This window comes from Meles meles, chromosome 4, assembly GCF_922984935.1.
Source record: "Meles meles chromosome 4, mMelMel3.1 paternal haplotype, whole genome shotgun sequence".
NCBI classification, from domain to species: Eukaryota; Metazoa; Chordata; class Mammalia; order Carnivora; family Mustelidae; genus Meles; species Meles meles.
Window position 1 is genome coordinate 105,579,735 of NC_060069.1, and position 22,826 is coordinate 105,602,560.

General features: G+C 36.5%; 1 non-coding gene across 1 annotated transcript; it reads left to right on the top strand.

Annotated features, from left to right (window-relative positions):
- Positions 1-748: 748 nt before the first annotated feature.
- On the top strand, positions 749-855 carry LOC123941080. The gene has a single exon (XR_006818174.1). It is a non-coding gene; the product is annotated as a U6 spliceosomal RNA (small nuclear RNA).
- The last annotated feature ends 21,971 nt before the right edge of the window (positions 856-22,826 follow it).

Genomic DNA, 22,826 nt, shown 5'->3' on the forward strand with positions numbered 1-22,826 from the left:
GCAATGTAGGATGAAACAAATAATTATATGACATTCTAATTCTATCTTTCCTGATAAAGAGACTGCCACTGATGTTAACAGCAATAGCCACAATAAGTGCAACACATACTATATTATTAATCCACAAGTTAAAAAAATATCATTTTTTTTTTAAGATTTTATTCATTTATTTGGCAGAGAGAGATCACAAGTAGGCAGAGAGGCAGGCAGAGAGAGAGAGAGGGAAGTAGGCTCCGTGCTGAGCAGAGAGCCCGATGTGGGGCTCGATCCCAGGACCCTGAGATCGCGACCTGAGCCGAAGGCAGCGGCTTAACCCACTGAGCCACCCAGGTTCCCACTGGAAGATGCTAGGAAAAAAAATACAAACTGCTAACTAGAAAAAAATGGAAACTTATCCTGTTTTCCTACACACATTCTGCCACAGAGAAAAGGAAAGTTGTTCTTTATAGAAATATCTCAGCTAGTAAGTTAAGAATAAATGTCAGACTTAGAACATCACCATTTTGGAATTCCTATTAAATGAATGAACCTAGTCATTGAGCATGACATGTTAACTACAAAAATAGAGACAACCAGACATTACATTACCTATATTCTTGCTAAAAAAAATGAGCTCAAATAAAATCAAGGCTATAGATCTGATTTATAGGAAACAGAGACTTCAGAGGAGTAAGTCAAACTACACTATGTGAAACTACACAGGACAAATAATACAATTTTTAGTTGCCTCAACAAATACACTTGTACCGTGCTCACTTTGGCAACACGTATAGTAAAATTGGAACGATAAAGAGAAGATAAGCTTGGCCCCTGTGCAAGGATGCGCAAGGATAACATGCAAATTTGTGAAGTGTTCCATATTGAAAAAAATATATATATATACTTGAACCATCTGTATACAAATACCTTAAATATGTATATATATGACTTTATTCATATCAAAATTGAATATCATGAAGGACAATTGGATATTTTGTGATATCAAGATATTATGAGTAATTAAAGGATAATTGCATACTTCAAGAAAAATCAACAGAAATTTTGTCGATAAAATCATTCATTTCTGGAATGGTTCAAAGTGATATGGATAGGAATATACGTGAAACCGTATTGCTGTGATTGGCTGATGAGTGTCTAGAGATCCATCCATTATTTTGCTTATTTTTATATTTTTGAAATATGCAACCCTTTGTGTTTTAAATATTTTCTTTATATAGATCTATCACATTTATATTAAGTATATTCCTAGGTATTTTAAGTATACAATGCTAACAAAGTCTTTCCTTCATTAGATTTTCAAACTGTTTCTTTTGTTTATAAATATAAAAGAGTATTTTAATAATAATCTGGTACTCACACACCTTACTAAAATTTCTCAACACTTATAATAATGCTCTAATTAACTCTCTGGATTTTTCCAGGAAAACAAATTGTGTCATCTACAAATATTTTGTCTGATTTCAACTGAATGCCTCTTACTTCTTTATTCTACCTGATTTGTGTTGTTTGGCTTCACTTGAGCAATCATAAATAATGGTTGTGACAAAGGATATTCTTGTCTTATTTTTAACTTTTGATGAGAATGCTATTTATTCCCCCACCTCCTTAATGCCTTGCCATTAAGCATGATGCTGGGCTTCTGGGGTATGTGAGTGTGTGTGTGTGTGTGTGTTTGTGGTGGGCTTTGAATTCCCACTTTATTGTGATTTTCAATCAAGAATGAATGTCAGATTTTAATAAGCATCTTTTCAAAATCTATGGAAGTAATAAAATATATCAATCATTAATTGAATAGCTGATTTTCTCATATGGCTTGTTTCTTTTCATTGAATTATATTCTTCCATTATTTTGTTTAATTTCACTTCATAAACACACTGATCTAGGTTACAGATCATTGTGGTAAAACTCACAACAAATTATTTTTGCAACCTCATTAACATTTGGTGTATTTATCTGTAGTAGGCTGAATAATGGATTTATGACTCCATGACTTAATGTCTCCCTATCATATTACTTAGATAATATATTCCAAAGGTTTTGCATACTACTCAAGTCCCTCATCCTATATTCTCTCTTTAGTGCTAAGTGCCATCCTGGTTGAGACAATCCAGACCTTCTGGGTCCAACTTTTTGATCTTCCTTGTTCTTCAGCCCTTAATGCAAACAAAGGCTTCTTTGTTTTGTTTTTATTTCCCTACTTCCTTGAAAGAATGAGTGTTTGTTCATTTTGTTAAAATACATCTTTTACTTTATGATTTAATCACTTATTTCTTACACTTTCCAAAAATTTCCATTATCAATAATATTCTCTTCTCTTCATGCACCCAATCTTACACACCTCTACCTTGTGCTATTGTATTCATTTTAAACATCTCTAGTTCCCTACTTTCACAAATGTCAAACGATTTCTTCCCTAAAGCCAAAAACTTCACAAGAAAGAAGAAACCATTCAGACTTTGCATAGACGCATTTGAGTGTATGGGCCTCATATTCTTGAACCTCACTGTTATGCCCAAATAATGGGTCCGTGATTAAAGGAGCGAGACTGATATAAAGCGAAGGTCAAGCAAAGCTTTATTTCACGCCAAGCATCAAAAATCAAACTGGCCGGGCACCTGGGTGGCTCAGTGGGTTAAGCCGCTGCCTTTGGCTCAGGTCATGATCTCGGGGTCCTGGGATCGAGTCCCACATCGGGCTCTCTGCTGAGCAGGGAGCCTGCTTTCCTCTCTCTCTCTCTCTCTACCTGCCTCTCTATCTACTTGTGATCTCTCTCTATTGAATAAATAAATAAAATCTTAAAAAAAAAAAAATCAAACTGGCCATCCAGGGCCGCACCTCTTACAGTGAGAGGGCGACTCTTCCCCGTTTCACAGACTAGCTTTTAAGGGCAAAGGCCATGCGGTTGGGCCTGGCCATGCACAGGTGGCCAATGAGATTGTAACACACACAGGAAACTCCACAGTGATGCTAGATGACGAATTGAATTACAATTTACCCTAGTAGACATTAGAACCTGCCTATTACACCTTGATTAGGATTGGCGCCAAAGAGGCTCCCAAAGGGCGGGGGCCCATACTCCTTGGTAGCTAAGGAGACAGTATGCATCCCCCCACTGATCAGATGTCTCCACCTGGTCTGACCCATCCTTGTATCTGTGTTTTTTTACCTGAGGCTGGCTTCCGGGACTTGTTTTTGAAGTTCGTCCCCTGGGGGAGGGGAAGCAGGGACAGTTTAGGGTTTAACAATGTTATTGTTTAACCTCAGTGAAAGCCTCTGGCTAAAATATAGAAATGTAAAATAGGTCCTTACACTCACAGTAGCCAAACCCTATGGATACGAAAAAGAAATTTCCCCTCCTTGCTAGAGTTGTCTAACTCTCCTAAAGACTGTGCAAGGATTTTACCTCTCGAACTGTCTTACAATATGCTGTTCATTTTTCCCAAGACCCTCCCCTGCCTTTCCTCTTTACCTCCAGTCTAATGAATGGGTGCCATTGCTCAATGGTGTTTAAGAAGGAAAATTTAGTCTCTGCTTATTTACCAAAAGCACTGCAGAACCTGACTAAAATACACCTGCAGAAACTAGCAGAACACATGGGAAAGCAGAGTTGACGTACTGGACCAGGGTGGGGTTGGACCATAAAGCTCATAGGAGAGTATTTATGGACATGAGTTCACTTGCTTATGATTCAGGACTTAGCATTCCAGGAATTTGTCCTGCTAATAGTCCTGATAAGGGTTTCTTGAAGCTTGTAAAAGACAATTGTCTTAATAATGCAGAGATTTTGGACTGCCCTGACAAAGCATTCAGAAAAAGGTCAAAAGATTCAGAAATATAAGCATGTACAAAGAGTTTTGTACAAATATGGAGAACTACCAATTGACTACATTCCTTAAGAGGGTGAAAGGAAACTCCTTTCATTAAGGCTTTGAGGAATTCCTTGGTGAGAGGTCACTAGCGTCCCTAAGAATCTGGCAGTGACTATTCTCTAGAGGCCAGGTTTGACAGTAACGAGTGCTACCATGGAACTGAATACACCAGAGTCAACTGGATGCGAAGATTTCGGAATAGCAGAAGCAAAGTGAATATTTACCATATTACCATATTGGACACAAAGATTACCAGGATATCTTGGCCATAGGTTCTGTAACAATGGCTAATGGTGTTCATAGAGGCAAAAGAAATGGACAACTAATATCTACATTAGCTTATGTATCCAGAAAAAAAAAATCAAGATGTGATGAGCAAAAGGTTATAGTCAGCTACTTGAGAACGCAGTTCCATTCTGAAATTTCGATGAAGAAAAATTTTGATTCTTCCAGTTATAGCCCCACCATGAATGGTTACAGTTATAGCCAGTTAAAACCCATCCCAACTGATCAGTGACAGCTTTGCCTCAGTACTTATGCCTCTAAATTCAGCCAGTCAGTAGCAGCCCATGCTTCTTAAAGCCAGACAATACAGACTGCTCTGGTGCTTTGCCTTCACAGATAAAAACCAACAAATCCCTAAATGCTTCCTTGGCTGGATGGTAGCTGATCCCTGAATTCTATGCTTCTCAAATCCTATATAAAATCATTGTTTGGAGACAAAGTGCCTTCTAAATTCAGTTTTTATGTTTATATATATGTTTAATAAATAAATATATATCAGTTTTATGTTTATATATACATATGTTTTATAAATTCAGTTTTATGTTTATTTGTTTCAGATTATTTAGGGGTTGAAGGTAAGGATTTTCTTTCATACACTGCAATGGAAAAGTCTGATCCCTCAGAGTCTGATCCCTGTTTCCTGATCTGACCTGGTTGTCATATACACAGCCCATCAATTTGAGGAGAGGCCAGGTCTCCTTGAGTAGGAACTTGTAATGCCACCACAAATTTATATGATGAATACTCCCCAAATATTTCCCCTCAATAAAACCTGCAGTCATTTGTTAAAGTGGGTATACACTGTAAAAAGAAAAATATCCAGACCAGAGAGACTATCAAAGCCCCCAGTAAGAGTGGAGTTTATGAAAGCCATTGTAAATGGAGTCCTAGCCCAGGTTCCTTTCATGGAAAGCCCAGTAGGTTCATGGATTCACTCTGACTTTTAGAGTAAGAATCATTATTGTAGGAAGGGCTGAGTAAAATGTTGGGCCCACCTAAAATCATAAATTGCGATCAATATTCTGTCTTGGGTAAATTTCACAGATCAGTTCTCTCTCAAGGAATTAAAATGTGCACAGGTTAAGATTCCCAGTATCTACCATGTTTCTCTGGGTGGCAGAAACCAGATAGATCACAGAAGATAAGGGTAGACCATAGACTTAATAAATGGTAGCCCAATAACGGTTGCTGTATAAGATGTGATATCTTTACTGAAGCAGATCAATATAGCACAAGAACTTGGTATGTAACTGTTAATATGGCAAGTGCATTCCCTCCTACCTTGATAAGTAAAGAGGAGTAAAGGAGTTTGTTTTTACAAGTGGCTTTATAGTTCACTGTCATGTCCCAGGGCCATATTAAGTTTTCTCCTGTTTGTGACATATGATCTGCAAGGACCTCAACTGTCCTGACATTCTTCAGAAAATCACATTTGTTCACTATACTGATGATGATATGTTAATTAGACCTGGAGAGCAGTGAGTGACAACAAATCTCAACACCCTAGAAAGATACGTTGTGTGTCAAGCTGGTAGATAAGACACCTCCAAAATATTCAGGGCTTACAATATCAGTGAATTTTTAAGGGTTTAAAGATATGGAGGATGTTCTCTCCATAGACACACCCTGTATCCCTATGACTAAAACAGCAGTTCCTGGTATATCTCTGGATTTTAGAGATAACATATACCACACTTAGGTCTGGTGCTCTGATTCCTACTCTGTGACTTACCAGGCTTCCAGATTTAGGTGGAGCCCACAGCAAGAGAGGGCTCAGCATCAGCCTGCAGTACAAGCAGTCCTACCAAATAACCCCGTAGATTCAATTGAGCTAGAGGTACCTAATCATAGAAAAGGATGACTTGCAGAATATCTAGCAAATCCTGAAATTTGCAGCATAGACTCTTAAAAGTTTGGGTTTAATTTTTTTTTATAGTACTTGAATATCTGGTCCTGTTATGTTCTTGGGGCACAGAAGAGCCTCAACAACTGACTGAGATGTCAAGAGACTCCAAATGGAGTTGTTCACAGTGAGCTGGTATTGTCATATCTTCCAACTCACATTGGTGAGCAGGAGTATCACCAATCTGTCACACTAGAAATGACACATTTGGCATGGAACCTGTGCAAGTTCAGAAGCCAAAAGTAAAATTACATGGATAGTTGGCCCAAAGCATCCATGCCATCCACCATTATTATATTACAATACCACCTTCAGCTTACATGTAAGGCTTCAAGGGGTGGGGGTAGTAGGGGTGGTAGTGAGGTGTCTCCAAGCAATAGATGGAGAATAATACAACTCTGTCCTGGTTCATCTCTATATGCTAGTGTGAAAAAAACAGACTGCTATTTCATTTAATTTCACCTGTAGGTAGACAGATACTCTAAGGACAGCAGCAGGGAAACTCCTCTCAGGAAGTAGAGAAGTACACTTGTTCATTAGTTTTACATAGGGGAGAAATAGAACAAAGAAAAACTTTCTGTCTTGTGTGTGTGCATGTGTGTGTTCAGTAGAGATATCTTATATATATCATATATATGATGATACATATAATATATACACTGACTAATACATACATATTTATGTATCTTCATGTAGGTGTGAAATACATATATGATACAGATATATACATATATATGAGAAATATTTATTTACAAATAAGTTAGTATTCTTCTTACATAATAAAGGCAAGGAAGAGTACTTCTGGAAGTAAGTAGATTCATTTATGTAATTTTTTTTCCTTTTTTCCAGTGATAAAAGTAAATGGGCAATCATGTCAATGCAATCCGACAAGGTCAAGGCAATCAAGGATCAGCAATACAAGTTTGGATTTCTTCATCAGGCAAATAACTTCGATCAATTGATGTGGGTTTGGGTGAGTGAAATCTGAGTGATGGAAAAGGCAGATGATGAATTTCAATTATAGTCACAAGACTATAGCTCGTCCCATTAACCCTCTTAATGTAGGTCTTTTTTCTTAGCAATCACTATGAACCATGAAGACAACTGATTAATGTGTAGAATAGCCTGTTCCAAATGGTTGTTATGCATCACCCCACATCCTCATTACCCACCTGAGTTCAGCACAGTACATAGCCAGCACTACTCATCAGATGGGTACCATGATCTCAATCTGCCTCTCTCTCTCTCCCCCTCCCTCCCTCTGTCTCTGTTTCTGTCTATCTCTTTCTGTCTCTCTGTCTCTCTCCCTCTCTTTTTCTTTCCTAGGCTTGCATCTTTCTCTGGCTACTCAGGTAGATAAAGGCTTAATCTAGAGGTTCAGAGGAGTTAACATTCATGAGGCAATCCTCAACAATGCCATTATATAAGTATTTTCCAAATAGGATTTCTGGACTGTATAGCCTCAAGGAAGTGAACTATTATTACCAAAATTTCTTATTTTTCTCTTCTTCCTGAACTTTTCACTTTTCCTTCATTTGATGGAGCAATATAATAGCATTCAAATTCCAAGCCAATCAAATAGTAAAAACCATTAGTTTTTCTGTATTAGAAAAAAAATTAAGGAGTTACATAGGTAATTCTAGTTGTATAAATGTGGATGGAATATATAATTAGGCAACATAATTAGGTTCAAAAACTATGATTAAACAGAAACTTATGGCAAAACTATCACGAGACCATTTGCTTCAGGATGTAACTAACTTCCATAATGTGATCTTTTTCTTTTGAGAAAACCAATATGTTTCCTTGGATGTGGCTTTTGTACATGAAGTTTTGCAAGGTTTTTCATTTTAGCCAAGATTTAGAAGCTAAAGTCTATTACCCAAAGTGAGGTTTCTTCTTTGATTGCATTAAGCCTTTAGATGGCCACATTCAATATTCTATGGGTAAAGGTATCAAGAGTATTGGCAGAACCACAAGCTGTGGAATCACCCAGATGCGTCTCTGAATGCCAATTCCAGTTGTTACCAAGTTTCAGTTTTTATAAAATGTGAATTTTAATACTTACTCAGTAGTGTTCAACCTAGTTGTCTAAGCCTTAGTTTTAAACTTTATTAAAAAAGCAATAATCAGTCCTTGTCATATTGATGTGAGGATTATGTTAAAAACACCACAGGAGCATAATATGATCTATAAAATAAAATAAACATTTTAGAAATATTAGATCATTTATCCCACTATATTTGAGGAAGGGTATGGATGAGCCACTGTTCATGGCTAGGCAGGCTGTTGACCTGAATAATGTTAAGAAGTAATTACTTAAAACTAATCATTAATTAAACAAACTTTAAATATATCTGTAATGATATGGAAAGGGAGGTCCAGAATTTATAAATTTATTTGCTACCCAAAGGAAGGTGCTAACATGAATATTTTGAATGAGACAAGGAATAAACCATTTTAATTAACTTTTGTTTTGCATATTGTGTCTAACTTCTAACTTCTGAATAATGTCTCACAGAGGTAAGTACTGAAGTATTTAAGAATTTCAACAAATAAAATCACTGACTCTTACATAATGTTAAAATATACACCTGAAAATTATTTTATCCTAAATAATAAAAACACATTGCTAAGTAGGGGCTTGTTAATGTGTACCAAAGTGACCACTTACCTAAGCAATTAGAATAATTGTCAGATATTTTCTAGTAATTATACTTTAAACATAAAATATTTCTTAGCATCCTTACGAGGTTCCAAATCAGTTTAATTAAATGCTGTTATAATCTAACCTATAAATAATCATTACTATTATCAAATACCTATATGAAATAGAACTTCAGAAATTTCATGTAACGAAACAAATAGGGATAATTAGATGCCAAGTCTTAAAATCTTCACTCTAAGTGTCAGCATCAGAGGTCTACGCCAGTGTTACTCAATGATCCACAGACTGTACTTTGAATAGCACATTTTTGAAAAATCCAACTACTTAAATAAAGTAGTTGAAAGTACCTAGATAAGGTTAAAAGTTAAGTCTGTTTCTCTTAGACCTGGGGAAGTTCTTATCCAATTACTACAATGTGTAAAGTGAAGAAACAAGACAAAACAAAACAAAACAAAAACCCAACTCCCTCCCCCACAAAAAAACAGTGACAGTGACAAGGCAGTGGAAATTTCATAAAACAAAACCCTGAATTATAGCTTCCTATGTCCTAACAATGTGAAGCAAAAAACTACAATTAAAACAGTCTGGAGGGGGCGCCTGGGTGGCTCACTGGGTTAAAGCCTCTGCCTTCAGCTCAGGTCACGATCCCAGGGTCCTGGGATCAAGCCTCATATGGGGCTCTCTGCTCAGTAGGGAGCCTGCCTCCCCGCCCCGCCTGCCTGCCTCTCTGCCTACCTATGATATCTGTCTGTCAGATAAATAAAAATCTTTAAAAAAAATAACAAAACTGTGGAAACCTCAATGGATACATTCCCATAGTGACAGCTAACTTTATGTGTTAATTTGGCTGGACCACAGTGACCAGATGTTTGGCCAAACAATATCCTGTATGTTTCCAGAAGGTATTTTGAAATGAGACTAACATTTAAATCAGTGAGTTGAGTAAAGCAGACTGCTCTCTGTAATACAGGTGGGCTCATCCAATCAGTTGAAGGCCTAAATATAACCAAATACTGACCTTCCTCTAGCAAGAAAGAATTCCATGGCTGATGGTCTTTGGACCTGAACTGTCACATCAGCTTTTCCAGCCTGTCAGCCCACACTGCAGATTTCAGATTAATCACATGAGCCAGTTTCTTAAATCTTTCTCTCCTCTCTTTTTATCTCTTCTATATACATCCTATTGTTTCTGTTTCTCAGAAGAATACTGACTAATATATCTATAATTAAATTTTTCTTCTCTATTTATAATAAACAGATTAATTAGATTCTGAAGTCATTAAAATCACCTTCTTGTACCTATTCAGAAAGCAAATGGCAAAAATTAATTAATTTACAGACAGGGAAAACACAGACATTATCAAAGGAAAGGAAAAATTCTTAAACCTAAAATGAAATATAACTCATCCTTCATGTTGGGTTATATGCTTATTTTCTTAGGTTATTAATAATGAGTGGCTTTTATTGAAGAATAGTATCCAATCAGTGGTGGATCATAAGGCATAGTACTCTCTCGTCCCTTTGGACATCACTGATTCCCTGTATAGACATTCCTATCTATCATAGTACTGATCTTTGATAAAAAATGATGAATAGTCAGTAAAAAGCATTACAGATAGAGGAAGAAAGGCAACCTGAAACTATTCAGTAACGAGATCAGAGTTTTAGAAACTAGAGACTTTGTCCTTAAAGAATCCTAATAGAATCTTAGATTTTTTAAGGAGTTTTAGCAGTTCTCTGGTTTCATATCTCATCTGGTACTTGAGTCCTATCTATAACATCTTTCCCATGATTCTGCTTGTCATGCTTAATGAAGGTCACCCTATGGAAATCTGCTAATATAGTAAAAATCATCTCCTTTTCTCCACTAACCTTACTTCTACTCATTTAAGATACATGAAACAAACATAATTCTTATCTTCAGATGTTCAAGTATTTGAAGACAGTCTGAAGAAGTTTCAGAAGAGATAGGCACCCAAATATTTCCAGTTTTCCATTCTTAAAAATGTCCTTCTCAGTGTGATCCTATGGACTTACGCTTATTTAGGCTTTACAAGACAGAGCCCTGTGAATGTCTTTTTCATAGTAAATCTTAGGGATCTGAACAAAATTTCTAGTATTGAACAGGATGGTGTATACAAAACTTTTGGTATTAGAGTTATTTTACCTGACAGACAGTAGTGGCAGATATAGGACGAAGTGTGGGAGAAAGACTGTATAGAGAAACAAGGTACTTCAGTTGAATTCCCAAAGGGCATCTTTGACAGCACTTAATTCTCCAGAACAAATTTTCTCTCAGTTAAAATGAGTTTTTAAGTAACAGTATATTACATGAGCTTTTTACATGGAAGATAACAACTCTGATGGGATTAAATTGTAAATAAATGTTTCAAATATTCTAAAGATTAACTCAGAATGAAACCATGCTTCCCATTGAATGAGCACTGTCCCTTTCTGAAATAACTATGAGAATATTGTGTGTTTCTCCTATTGGTAGATTTCAACCTGTGTCTTCAAGCTAACTATATAACAGAAGAAGAGTATAATTAGAAGTTTAACTAGACTATATCTTATATTACTTTGTAGGAGTAGGACTAAGTAGGAGTAGGACTAAGCTTTCTTTTATTTCCTTTTTTATTTAATATTTCAAGTGTCTTCATATTCTGTGATACAAATATAGCCAGACAAGTCAAAGATTCAGCAACCAAATGCTAGCATAATACGTATTTTTAAAAAATGTGATTGAGTTATTTGTACATTTACAAAGGAAGAGAAGATAAATTACTAGATTACAGGCTACAGCATTATGGCAACAGCCCGGAAAGCCCCTGGGAACAACTGAACATGTAGTAGAACATCTTCTCGCCCGTCACTGCTAGACAGCTCTCAATTTAGTGCATACGCACGTGCAAAATTTATGGAAAAACTCCACTCAGCCAATACACAACAGATTGTACCAAAAGAGAAAATATCTAAAGGAAATAAAATATGATCTTAAAAATGTTAGTGAATTAAAAAAAATAGTAGAGGCATTTCTTTTCTCTCCAAAGCGAATCCGTCTTAATGGAACTACTACTTTGCCAGCTACATTATAGGACCCTCATGAAAAACTAACAGCTGTATACATTTGAGGGATGAAGAGAAAAACGTTTGATAATGATCATTTTAGATGCCAACATCATATCAAATTCAAAAGATGGAAACTACAGGGAGCAAAAAAGACATTTTGTGAGGATTACGGAAATGGTATTTCTACTGTCATTCAATGGGGCATTTATATTCCACAAATACTATTTTTTTTAAAGATTTTATTTATTTATTTGACAGAGAGAGATCACAAGTAGGCAGAGAGGCAGGCAGAGAGGCAGGCAGAGAGAGAGGGAAGCAGGCTCGCTGCTGAGCAGAGAGCCCGATGCGGGACTCGATCCCAGGACCCTGGGATCATGACCTGAGCCGAAGGCAGTGGCCTAACCCACTGAGCCACCCAGGCACCCCACACAAATACTATTTTTGTCTTATTTTTCTTTCAGGCTCAACTTTGCCTATTCTATAGATGAAGAAACTCATGTAAATTATATGAAAGAAAGAAACAGGGATAAAGCATAATTGGGACAAAAGCTATGGAATATGTGACTGCACCCAGAGGGAATACTGTAACTCAATAACAATAATAAAACATGCTCCACCCCTTAACTCACCAATTAACAATTCTGCTTAGTATTGAATCTATCCTCATCTTTCTTTAAAAAATTAAATACTAAATACCACAGGGGCACCTGGGTGGTTCCATAGGTTAAGGCCTCTGCCTTCGGCTCGGGTCATGACCCCAGGGTCCTGAGAACAAGCCCAGTATTGGGCTCTCTGCTCAGCGGGGAGCCTGCTTCCTCCTCTCTCTCTCCCTGCCTCTCTGCCTACTTGTGATCTCTCTCTCTCTCAAATAAATGAATAAAATCTTAAAAAAAAAAAAGAAAGAAAGAAAAGAAAAGAAATACTAAGTACCACAAATCTCTTCATCCATTCCTATTGAAATGTTGTGACAAAGTAAAAAAAAAAAAAAAAAAAAAGTGAGATGGTTATAAAGAAAAGCAATCCCCATACAGTAGCAGAGTAAACGTGTAACAGAAGTTTCAGATCTCCAGTATTGGTTCCCAATGTCTGGCCTGCACTGGACACTGATGGAGCCTGATATACATGAGCCCAGAGAGAGCTCCAAAAAGGCTGACAGTGTAAATACAGCAGACCCTCACCTGTTTACTTAGACATGTCTCTCTCCTTTAGAAACATAACTGTAAGTCACTTTATATCTCAATCACAACTGTTATTATATTTTTTTAGTCATGAAAGGACACAGATGGAGTGAGATTGTGATTCTTGTGGAAAAATGTTTTATACAGAAGTTAAATCTGAGCTGAAGTTTAAAGCAGTGCATACTTCCAGAGACAAGTGTGGAGGGCATTCTGGAAAGAAGGAATATGAAAATTAAAGGCATGGAGATTGTGGGCCAAAGGAAGGAAACTAGCAAAGAAGGGAAATTAATATTTATTGAATGTCTACAATGCTCCAAAAACTGCAGTAAGTGCTTCCATGTGTCATACAATTTAATACTCACAAAAACTTTTCAAGTATCATTATCCCCCATTAGTGTGAAGATAATTGTACACTAGTGAGTAGTGAGTTATTTAATATCTGCATTCTACAGATAAGAATCCTGACTATTCAGAGAATATCTTGTGTGACAGGAATTTACAACACACACATGAATATAAGAAGAAGCTAAAAAGATAACTAAATTAAAGAAGCCTTTGATTTCTGTATTAGTTTTGTATGGCTGTGTAATAAATTGCCACAATTTTAGTGCTTTAAACAACACACATTTATTATCCCCAAATTTCTGTGAACCAGGAGTCTAGGCACAGCTTAACCAAGTTTTGTTAGGGTCTCACAGGCTACAATCAACGTGTGGGTCAGCTGCATTCTCCTCTGGAGACTTAACTGGGGAATATCCCACTTTCCTCCCCAAAGTGGTTATGGCACAATTTTTCTTGAAACTTTCGGACTGAGGATTAGTTGCTTTTGCTGACTCTTGGGCAGAAGCCAACCTCAGCTCCCAGCTTCTGCCCCCAGTTCCTGGAGACCCACACAGTTTCTTGCCTGGTGGGTTACCCTGTTATGGCCACTTACTTCAAGGCACCAAGAAGAGTCTCTAGAGTATTATACTAGCAGAGTGTAACATAATCATGGAAATTATATACCATCACCTTTGCCATATACTATTGGTTAATAGCAAGTTACAGACTCCACCCACATTCACGGTGTACACGGAGGTAAGGATAAGTGGAGACAACCTAGAGTCTGTCCAGCATGATTGCTATGTTAGGAAAATTAAAATTCTGTCTGAGACAATTAGGAATTCATTCAGGACTTCTGAGTAGAAGTGGGAAATGATCAGAGTTGTGCTGGGGAAAAAAAAAAAAGAATGAGAAAATTCAGCTTTGCTTCCAAATAAATACAGTGATTAAAGAAATAGAACTTGAAGGTACTGCCTTTATTGCCTCTCTAATGTCAGGCCATAGCTCATGGATTGCTCCAGAAAGCACTGTCCTCTGGTCATTTGCAAATTGAGGAGCCCATGAGTTGCCTATGAGATGCCCATTCCATGTGAAGCATTAACACCATCTCCTCCCTGTGTGTCCTGATGACCATGAATAACAAGTTTAAGAAAAGTAATAAAGGAAACTAGCATGCTCCCTTGAGAGACTCCTGGTTGCTAAGACACATGCAGCCTTGGGAATTCAGCATTGATTGAATTTTGCACAGTGGTACAGTTTGTAAATTGGTCTGTGGGGTCAAACAAGACCCAGGGAAAATAGCAACTTGTAGCAAGGTGATATGTGAAATTTAACCAGGGAACAACCTCAAGTAAAGTCTATGCCTAGGTTCCCAAGCAAGAGAACAGAGTATACTAGAGGAAGACACAGAATGAAATAAGCTAAGGAACTGATTAACCTAATCATAAACCAAGCATGTGGCAACTATACTGATAATTGCACTCTAGTGAGTCACTTATAATGCCATTACAGTGCACATTAGTCACCCTGCTGCCCTCCTTGCCCAAAATACACTGCAGATTGCCAGTGTAACAGCTGTTCTCTGCTTTGTAGAGGTTATAAATGTTGTGGAAACAAAGAAGAATAAAGTAGATACCTTCTTGCACTCTGCTAGCTTGATTGCTAGGAGTAGCTCTATTTTTTCTACTTAATAAATAAAAATACATCCCATGGCGAGACCCCTTATTTTTACAGATGTTTAGGATTAAAAAAAAGAAAGAAAGAAAGAAAGAAAGAAAGAAAAACAAGTTTCCCAGGCACTACTTTTAGTTTCTGTTATCCAGTGTAACTTTTCATTGACAGGATGGGTAGTGAGACGAATGAAAATGACTCCATAATGAGGGTGATGATGTAGGGCATCAGATTCTGTCTTAGGAGAGATTTCTTGGTGAAGTTGCTGATGTAAAAACAAGGCAAGGACCCAGAATCCTCTGAAAAATTATAAAAGCACCTAGATCACACTGCACAAGGAGATGGGAACTAAGTTTTTGAAAATAAAAATTTGTTCATTCAACCAATGTTTCCTGTGGGCCTGAATTTTTAGACACACTGTATTATACATGGGAGCTCTGAATGAATTAAGCATGGTCTTTGCTCTCAGGGATGCAAATTTAGTAGCAATAATAAATATGTAAATAAATAATAAAAATAAATTGTAGTAGTACTTCAGTGAAGTATGCACATACTACACCAAAGTTAACTGTTCTTGCTGTAGACAGATTTCAGGGAAAAAGGTGGTACCTGAGCTGGATTTGAGGGGAAAGTATGGTTTTGACAGACAGGAAAGGGAGGACAGAAGGTAACATTTCTCATGTATTCATTTTACGGGAGTAAGATGTTTTTGCTTACATGATCCCACTTAATCCTTGCATCAGATGGTCAGTGCTGTTCTTAGTCTTTTCTCAATAACTTCCAACCACTGGTTTCTTTCTTTCTTCTTTTTTTTTTTAATGTTATGTTAGTCACCATACAGTACATCATCAGCTTTTGATGTAATGTTCCATGATTCGTTGTTTGGGTATAATACCCAGTGCTTCATGCAATATGTGCCCTCCTTAATTACCCATCACCGAGTTAAACCATCCCTCAACACCCCCGCCTCCGAAACCCTCAGTTTATTTCCTGTAGTCCATAGTCTCTCATGGTTCATCTCCCACTCTGATTTCCCTCTTCATTTTTCCCTTCCTTCTCCTAATGTCCTCCATGCTATTCCTTTTGTGCCACATATGAGTAAAACCACCAGTTTCTGCACCTCTGTACCTGAGGCCTTTATTGCACAACTGTGAAAGGCAGTTCTTTCTCCTTATCTGAAAGGAATAAAGGCTAAAAGGAGTAGCTTTTACCTGAAAATACTTATGAAATGGCATATAAATATCTCAGCTCATTGTCCTTCAGGTGGTCTAACTAATTTTATCATATATATATATACACATATATATACACATATATACATAGAAACACACATATATACACATAGAAACACACATATATACATATATGTATACATATATATGTAACATTACTGTTATAGCAGTAATAAGCACTAGTAGAGATTTTGAATGTATGTGTGGAAATCATATATATGTACATATATGTATATGTATATACATATACATATATACATATGTACATATATGTGTATATATACATATATACATATGTACGTATACATATGTACATATATGTGTATGTGTATACACATATACATATATACATATATATACATAGATACATATGTATATACATATACATATATACATATATATGTATGTACATATATATGATTTCCACACACACATTCAAAATCTCTACTAGTGCTTGTTACATATATATGTACATATGTATATATATGTATATACATTTACATACATATATATATAATTTACACACACACACAGACACACACACACAAAATCTCTACTAGTGCTTGTTACTGCCATAATCATATACACCAAATACACCAAACTTAGTAGCTTAAAGCAACACAGAATTCTGGAATTCAGAAGTTCAAAATAGATTTCATTGGGGTCAATATGAGGTGTCAGTTGGGTTGCATTCCTTCTGGAAGCTCAAGGGGAGAATTCTTGCCTTGCCCTTTCCAGCATCTAGAGGCTGCCTGCACTTCCTGCCTTGTGGCCACATCACTTCTATACCTCTGTTTCCATCATCACAGTGCGAAACAATGCCCCAGGTTTAAGCTCCCACTGTTCAGCACAGTAGCTTGTTCAACAGTGCAGTCCTTATCAGCAGGCAGTCTTTCCTCCCCCTGTCACTTCCCCATGTCCTTTTAGTGTTCTTCATACTTCCCCCAAAACAAACTACTTCTACTGGAATCAATTCTTAGTTCCAGAAAAACCCAAACTAAAATAAAATCTACGTGGTAGGCGACTGCAAATTTCTTGGCGATGATGGGGAAATAAAATGTAGAGAGATTAAATAGCTTCTTTAGATTTTCATAGCTGGAAGCTGTAAAGCCTATTCCAAGGCCCTTTACTCTATGACCATATCACTCTGCTGCTTATTGCTAATACAACAGTAGATGTAGTGGTAGCTTCAGTAGTAATAATAGCAATAGTAATAATACTACTGCTAATTAAAATTATTAAGAAGCACAACAGTAATTACAATAAACACCCCCCCCCCCCGCCAAATCTAGCATCCTAACATGGCACAGCTCTTCAGAATCCACACAGTCCTTTTATGTGCATCATATCATTTGAGCTTTGCAATAGGTGTATGATATCACCAGGTAAATGTTTCAGGGGGAGGAAACAGCACCTATTCTGATACTTTAAGTTATGTAGCTTCAAAGCACAGAGGCATGAAAGAGAACTTTATCTTGTCCTTTTTGTACTATTTGCAGAAACCTAGCTGAAATGCAGAATGTGCAATAGCTTGTGCAAAGTGATGAGGCTGAAAAAACACATATACAGTGCAGCAGGGCAATTAGTCCACATCTCAGAGCACCAACATATTTTTTGGGAACCCCCCCCATATTCTGCCTCAGAACCTCTTGAATTTTTTTTCTAATGATTTTATTTAAATTCAAGTTAATTAACATATTCTGCATTATTAGTTTCAAGGATAGAATTTAGTGATTCATCAGCTGCATATAACACGCAGGGCTCATTACATCAAGTGCCCTCCTTAATGCCCATCACCCATTTAGCCCATCCCCCCAACTACCACCTCTTCAGGAATCTTCAGTTGGTTCCCTATACTTAAGAATCCCTTCCCCTATGTTCACATGTTTTGTTTCTTAAATTCCATATATGAGTGAAATCATACGGTATTTGTCTTTCTCTGATGTATTTCACTTGGCATAATACACTCTAGTTCCATCCACGTAGTTGCAAATGGCAACATTTCATTCCTTTTGATGGCTAATATTCCATTGTATGCATATGCACTACCTCTTCTTTTTTCATTCATCAAGTGATGGACATTTGGGTCCTTTCCATGTTTTAACTATTGTGGATGGTGCTGCTATAAACATTGGGGTATAGGTGACCCTTTGAACCACTACTTTTGTATCTTTTGGATAAATACCTAGTAGTGCTATTGCTGGGTTGTAGGGTAGTTCTGTCTCCAACTTTTTTTTTTAAAGATTTTATTTATTTATTTGACAGACACAGATCACAAGTAGGCAGAGAGGCAGGCAGAGAGAGAGAGGAGGAAGCAGGCTCCCTGCTGAGCAGAGAGCCCTATGTGGGGCTCGATCCCAGGACCCTGGGATGATGACCCGAGCTGAAGGCAGAGGCTTTAACCCACTGAGCCACCCAGGCGCCCCATCTCCAACTTTTTGATGAAACTCTATACTGTTTTCCAAAGTGGCTGCACCAGTTTTCATTCCCACCAACAGTGTAAGAGGGTTCCCCTTTCTCTGCATCCTCACCAACATCTGTTGTTTCCTGGATTGTTAATTTTAGCCATTCTGATTGGTGAGAGATGGTTTCTCATTGTGATTTTGATTTGTATTTGCCTGATGATGAGTGATGTTGAGCATCATTTCATGTGTCTGCCCATTTTTGGCTGGATTTTTATTTTGGGGGTATTGAGTTTGATAAGTTGTTTACAGATTTTGGATATTAACTCTCTATCAGATTTTGGATATTAACTCTCTATCAGATGTCATTTGCAAATATTTTCTCCCAATCCATGGGTTGCCTTTTGGTTTATTTCATGGTTTCCTTTGCAGTGCAAAAGGTTTTTATCTTGATGAAGTCCCAATAGTTCATGTTTGCTTTTGTTTCCCTTGCCTCTAGAGACATGTCTAGCAAGAAGTTGCTGTGGTTGAGGTCAAAGACGTTGCTGCCCGTATTCTCTAGGATTTTGATGGAATCCTGTCTCACATTTAGGTCTTTCATCCATTTTTATTTTATTTTTGTCTATGGTATAAGAAAGTGGTCCAGTTTTATTCTTCTGCATGTTGTTGTCCAATTTTCCCCAACATCATTTGTTGAAGAAACTGTCCTTTTTTTCAATTGGACATTCTTTCCTGCTTTGTCAAAGATTAATTGACTGTACAGTTGAGGGTCCACTTTTGAGTTCTCTATTCTGTTCCATTGGTCTATGTGTCTGTTTCTGTGCCAGTACCATATTGTTTTGACGATTACAGCTTTGTTACAGAGCTTGAAGTCCAGAATTATGATACCTTCAGCTTTGGGTTTCTTTTTCAACATTACTTTAGCTATTTAGCTTTTCTGGTTCCATACAAATTTTAGAATTCTTTGTTCCAGCTCTGTGAAAAATGCTGGTGTTATTTTGATAGGGATTGCACTGAATGTGTACATTGCTTTGGGTAGTTTAGACATTTTAGCAATGCTTGTTCTTCTAATCTATAAGCATGGAAATGTTCCATTTCTTTGTGTTTTCCTCAATTTCTTTCATAAGTGTCCAACAGTTTTCAGATTATAGATCTTTTACCTCTTTAGAACCTCTGGGATATTTGATATCTCTCCTTGAGCAAACTTATAATTGTGAGGGCTTAAATTAATAAACCAAATCAAGTTACACTCTATTCAGATTGGTACAAGAGCATCTCAATTTAAAATATTTCATTAAAAAATAAAATTTGTGTCTTTCGGTTTGTTATAACAGTTCCTATGGAAGCTTCCATGGATCCCAGTTTAAATCCTGAAGTTAGATCACATGATCACTAAAAAGCTTCTCTCATTCTAACATTGTAAAATAGAGACATACCTAATAGACTCAATTTGGTTCCAAATTCCCAGACCCAGTAAATGACTTATGTGAACATAAACTGTATCTTCCAGAGGCCATAAGACACTGTTTCTCAAACTTTAAAGTACATTGGAATCACCTGGGGATCTGTTAAAATGCATATTCCAATTCAGTAAAACTCTGGTGGTCACTCAGTTCTACACTGGTGATGTCCATTGTTGCTCAGATCCAAGTTTATCTAGATCTCCAAACTCGACTCCCCTCAACTTAAATATCTAAATGTCTTCCCTCTCCTTTACTTGTACTCTTTCTACATTAATTCTTCACTGTTATTTAACCAAGCAGGTTTATATTCAGGCAATGGTAAGGAAAAAAATATCATTTTACAACTTAATAATGGGCCCAGTAAATATTCATTTAGTCAGCACTTCATCCAATTTATTTAAAGTATACGATGTCCAAAACACTGTTATAGGTTCTGGGAGGAATAAAAATATGACGATGATGTAGCCCAAGTAATCAATACATATTATCTGCTAGGCAGCCAAAAGGAAATACTGTGGAAACACGTTATTCTAACATTTGGGAGTTTCTTTTCTTCAGATGTTTATTTTTATCTGCCATGATGCAGAAAATAAATAATAAAATGGGAAAAAATGAATACTTGGCAATGGCAACTGTTCCAGGTAATAGTGATAGCTGCATTAGTAACTCTAGCCAAGTCTTATGGGAGCCATTTTTCACTGTGGTGACTTTTCATATCTCCATCTTCATTTGTTATGTGTTGATTTTATAACATAACATTCAGAGGACAAGCCTTTTTCTAAGGTCTTCCTCATTTTTCTTCTTATTTAACAAACTTTTACTGAAAGATAATAGTAGGTAACATTTATGGAGTTCTTTCCATGGTTCAGTCATTATTTCAAGATTTATATGTATTAACTCATTTATTAATATATCACAGGTATCACTTTAACTTTTCCCTATAAGCAAATGATGACCAACTCAGACCAGAATTCTACAACCATATCTAAACTTCTGTCTCCTCAACAGGCATCTCTACAAGATATCCCACAGTCCCTTCAATCATATGGTGTCCCCAGGAAGATTTGTCACCTTCTCAGAAAACTTGTCCCTCTTCCTTTAATCCTATCTTGAGGGAGGATTTCACCACTACTTAGCTGACCTCACCATAGTCTTCTTTCTCCCCCTTTAAGTTTGCAATGGATGAATTTATCAGGAATTTCTATAGCTCCATTTATCAAAAGTCCTCTTCATAGAGCCTCCCATCGTTCCCCCAGCACAATACCTAACTGGATTATTTCAATGGTCTTGTAAAATTTTCCCCTGACTTCTTGTAGAAAATTTTCACTGCCAGAGTAATTTTCCTAACATATTTATACCACTCTTTTGCTTGAAAATTTTATACATTTCTTCATCACATACCATTCAGGGATTCAAAGTACAAACTGTATATGTAGATACATGCCAATCCATGCCCACCTGGCTCTTATATAGGGCTACCTTAAATTGTGTGAGTCGTAACTTTAAAACCTGATTTAATTACTGGACCCCAAGCATGAGTCTTTGTTTATTTTTACCTTAGGTCCATGAAAAAAAAAATCTTTAAAAAAGTTAGGATTTGAAACTAAGTGCTAGCACACACAGTATAAGGGATAGTTTCTATAATTCACTCGCTATCAGTGGATCTTCTAATGTCCTCATTAGAGTGTAAACAAACTTAATGACTTGATTTTCAGAACTTGATTATTAAAACTAAATTATTTGAGTTAAAAAATCTGATTTTTTAAATTTTAAAAAATTTTTTTTTTAAATTTAAACATTAAAATGTTAAAACATCAAAACATTAACATTTGGCATCATGAATAACTCATCATTTAATGCAATATAGTCAAGTGACATTTAAGAAAATGGGTTGTACTATTCCAAGTATTTTGCTAATATTCTCAATATACTTATTTGCTTAAAAACAATATTTTAAGTAAAATAATTAAACTTCATTTCGATTTTTGATATGGTTCCAAAGAAGCTAAAAAAGCAAATGAGACACTACATTATGAAATTTATCTACTTCTCTTTTTACATTGAAAAATACATGCATTATACTTTCATTGAAAAAATAATAAGAAGAATAACTTTAGATTGAGATATTTTGAAAATGAGGGGTTTTTCTGCATGATGATTATAATGACTTATATAAGATGACATACAGGTTGTTGGCTTTATTATATTTTTATACATAGGATTTTCTTGTAATGTGTAAGCAGAAATGCCATCCCCCTCATAAGACTTGATGCAACCTGTGCATCTCTTGAATTTCTCTCGCTTTTTCTTTATCATAAGCTGTTAAAGTATGTCTCAGTAGAATATGTGACCCAGTCCTTGACTCACTAATTTCAGTTCTAGGCAAGTTCTCGCTGTTATGCTTTACAAACATTTCAGTGAAGTTTCTATCAATAAGCTGTTACAAACACTAGAGGATCTGAATATTGTTTATAACAATGCATAACTTGTTCTTTGTGAAATATGTAAAATTTGTCAAAAACAAATCTGCCTTAGATACCAAACATAAGAGACTACAGTCACCTATAGGAGCAGAAGCATTGTAAACAGAAATATCAGCATACTAGAGAAGGCAATCCAGTGAGCTCCTGAAGTTACAGTTTCAATTTTTAGCTATGTAGCTATATAGTCTTACTAGCTCATCTTTACTAGATTCTGACCCTCTTTCAGAGGGGTAGTGTCAATGAGGTGAGGGGTAGGAATCTAAGTAGAAGTTTTGCTTCAT